This window comes from Panthera pardus, unplaced genomic scaffold (assembly GCF_024362965.1).
Source record: "Panthera pardus isolate Hobbes unplaced genomic scaffold, ASM2436296v1 HiC_scaffold_13, whole genome shotgun sequence".
NCBI classification, from domain to species: domain Eukaryota; kingdom Metazoa; phylum Chordata; class Mammalia; order Carnivora; family Felidae; genus Panthera; species Panthera pardus.
Window position 1 is genome coordinate 144,568,133 of NW_026526688.1, and position 3,779 is coordinate 144,571,911.

A 3,779-nucleotide genomic window follows, 5' to 3' on the forward strand; every position below is an offset into this window, starting at 1 on the left:
TTTCTCTCCTATGTTTTATCCTGCCTTTAACTTTACAACCAATTTCACCTTGTGAGTTAGAATTACATACAAAACAGCAATCCTGGCCCCCTACCCCCGTCTCTTCCTCTGTATTTTGAACAGATACAATTTTTTCAGGAAGTCAAGTGAGGAACTCATTAGATACGCTGTGATTCCCGAATGAGACTTCCAGCAGGTGGCTGAAGGATTGACTTTACCCGCCACTGCTATTTGAGCTGCTTAAAGTCATAGTCAGTGGTTTACTATTCTGGGTCATTGGAGTTGAGGAACGTGCTCAAGATTCAGAATTTGAATATATGACAGCATAGCTCTGCCACAAATCAGCTCTGTGATTTTGGACAACTTCTTTAACTTCTGTGTCCTCATTCCCTTATCAGAAAGGAGGAGGGCAATAGTTGATCATTCAAGATATAGTCAGTGAGCATTAAAAAAGTTAGAATTCCCACCAACAGTGCAAGAGGGTTCCCGTTTCTCCACATCTTCGCCAGCACCTACAGTCTCCTGATTTGTTCATTTTAGCCACTCTGACCGGCGTAAGATGGTATCTCAGTGTGGCTTTGATTTGTATTTCCCTGATGAGGAGCGACGTTGAGCATCTTTTCATGTGTCGGTTGGCCATCTGGATGTCTTCTTTGGAGAAGTGTCTATTCATGTCTTCTGCCCATTTCTTCACTGGATTATTTGTTTTATGGGTGTGGAGTTTGGTGAGTTTTTTATAGATTTTGGATACTAGCCCTTTATCTGATATGTCCTTTGCAAATCCCATCCCATCAGTTGCCTTTTAGTTTTGTTGATTGTTTCCTTTGCAGTGCAAGTATTTTTTATTATAAACAACACTGTGATGAAAAAAAAAAATACTTAGAATGGTGGCTGGTATACGATAAGCATCGCTAAGTGTTCATTGTTACTGTCACTCTGGCAGAGGGATGTGGCACTTATGTCCCCTTAACTGAAAAAAGCCATTTCTCCCTTACCTGTAAAGGGGACCTATGGAATAACTAGGGTGGACAGGAATATTCACCTTGCCCAGAGTGGGGTCAAAGATGCTATAGGCCGACCACCCTCGTATCTGATGTGTTTATTTGGGTAATCCCAGGACTTCCTAACATATGACTGGTACAAGGTAAGCATTCAGTATCTGTTTGATGAACTGGAATATAGGGATGAGAGCAGAAAAAAAAATTCTTTTGAACAATTTTGCCATTATACGGGTTAGGAAAATATTCTCTATCTGGCCAGTTGTTTGCAAGATAGTCTCACAATAATGTTACTTGTATGCCTCTGTCTCCCCCTTTCCTTACCATTAAAACTTTCCGCCATGCTTCAGAAGCTCTGTTTTCAGGACCTGAGATTCCTGCAGAGGTATAAATACCTTCTAACAAATCTGCTTCTTTCTAATGTCCCGTACCAATGATCGCTATAATTGCACCACATCTTGGGATAACTTGGAAGCCGTCTTGAGTATCATCATCATGATACTCAGTTAATACTGAGTACTTACTGTGTGCAGCCACCGTGCTGCATGTCTTATAGGAACTCTCCCTCATTAAACATGCTGTAAGTTTCAATTTAAAGATGCAAAACTTTGGGTGCGGAAAAGTTAAGTGGCTAGCCCAGAGTCACAGAGCTGATAAGGGACAGTGCTGAGATTCGAACTGAAGTTGTATCCTTCCTTAAGATTTAGATTTCAAGACTGCAGTTCTCCTCACTTGAACGTTTTAACTTACTTTTCGTACTTATAACATTAGCACATATAAGACAGTGTTGTCTAAAAACTTTCCCAAATTCTCTTTCTCATGGAGTCTATTGTAACTCTCAGGGATTGAGTGTTGGCCACTTACATTAATCTCTAGGGGGTGCTCTCTTTACCCCTCTGTACTTCATCCCAAGGGAGGAATAAGATACAATGGAGTCTCCAGACATTGACAATTGAGCTGCTGTGCTAAGAGGTGAAGTGTTTAGATGGAGGAGCGAGGGATCATTGCTGCTGTTTCCTTCATGGTACTATATTCTAGTTTGGAGAAAGAAGACTTTCAGATATTGCAGGACCAGGATATGGTACAGGGTAAAGGAGGTAGACAGACTAGACCAGCTTTGCCCTCTATCAAAGGGAAATGGCTCTCTTGATCCTGTGCTTGGTCTCCTCACCTTCTCTTGAAAACTGTCTGATAAAAGTCAGAGGACAGGATCAAGATGTGACCTAGAGAAAAGGCACTGAAGAGCTGGGTATATCATCTTTTAGTTTCGCTATGCTTGGTTCATTGTAACTTCTCCAGGAAAAATAACTAATGGACTAATCAAATGATGAACTAATCACTCTAACAATTCATTTGACTAGGGGTTTGTTCACACTTAATATTCTTTCCTTTGTTTCCACATTTAAATTTTTATAGTACATTTATTTGTCTTGAGAACTAATTAAGAAGCTGGAGGACATAATCAACTTTCTAGATTTTTCTTACAGGTTTTTCAGCAATTTTGCATCTTAATAGAGGAAGAAGTAGTCATTGAGACTATTCCTGGAAGGTCCTCTGAATTTTAGCTGTCCGGATTTAGAACATCTCTACCCCAGATTCATCCAGCTTTGCAGAGTCCTACCTTTTTGCTACAGTCTATAAAGTTGGTCTAAGTTTCCAAAAAGGTTAAATTCTCTTCTATTGTGGTTGCAGCAATAAGATGCCATCCCACCAATGCACACCTCCCACATCCAGGCTCACGTGAAGAAGGAAAGTTTGTCAAGGGCCTGGAAGATTCCATCTTCGGGATATATGGCACCGTCCCCAGAACGCATGTATGTAATTACCTGTATTATGTCCCCTATCACTTGACTTTACCTTCACAGCTTCAAAACCAGCAGAGAGGCCTGATCTTATGTTAGTAAAGTCTGGAGTTCTAAATGATAGGCTCTGAGAGCGAGACTTAGTTATATCACATCCCATGGATGCATCCCTAAGCAAGTCATTTAATTTACTTTAGCCTTACTTTTTCATCTTTACAATGAGGGAAGTAACACCTCACAGAGTTATGATGAAAATTAAATGAGAAAATACAGCAAATAGATTCTTTGTATATTATCTCTATTGAGGTTTTATAAAATTAGTAGCAGATAGTTGTACCATCATGGTGCCCATCTTAACCAGATTTCACCTGTGTGACTAGGAGGCACAGGAAAAGGGCCTGCTCTCCCCAGGTTCAGCTCTACCTCAGGTCGAGTGGGGAGGCACCTAGGTTTGCACTTCCAATGAAATTCTACAGATCTTTCTGCTAGTGGAGGACTGTAGGCCAAAGTGGACCATAAACAAAATGGAGGGGAAGCAGACTGCCTGGGATTTCCCTTCCCTGAGCTTTCACTGGGATCTTTCTCCCTTCTCTTATTCCCTTGCCACGGCAAGCTGACCTAATTTTGAGACTCGCATCCCAGCCAGCAGTCTTTAACGATGCCTTATGTAGCAATCAGAAACTGCTTGTCACATCTCACCTTTTACACTAAATTTGTTCATTGACACCAAGATGATGGCAAATGGTATTAACATCTCAACATGTTATCTCTCTCAGGTAACAACTCTGAAGTTTTCATAAGCCCCTGTGGGAACTTTATTCACTGGAAAAAATAATTTTAGTCAATGGGAGTTTTAGCAAACCAGAGAAGGGCAGTTGAGTGTTTATATTGGAGGCCCCTGAAATCACACAGCTGAGTCACCAGCATGTCTGCTGAAACTGTGCTGCCCCAGACCAGGAGATAGAGGAGTTTATAATTT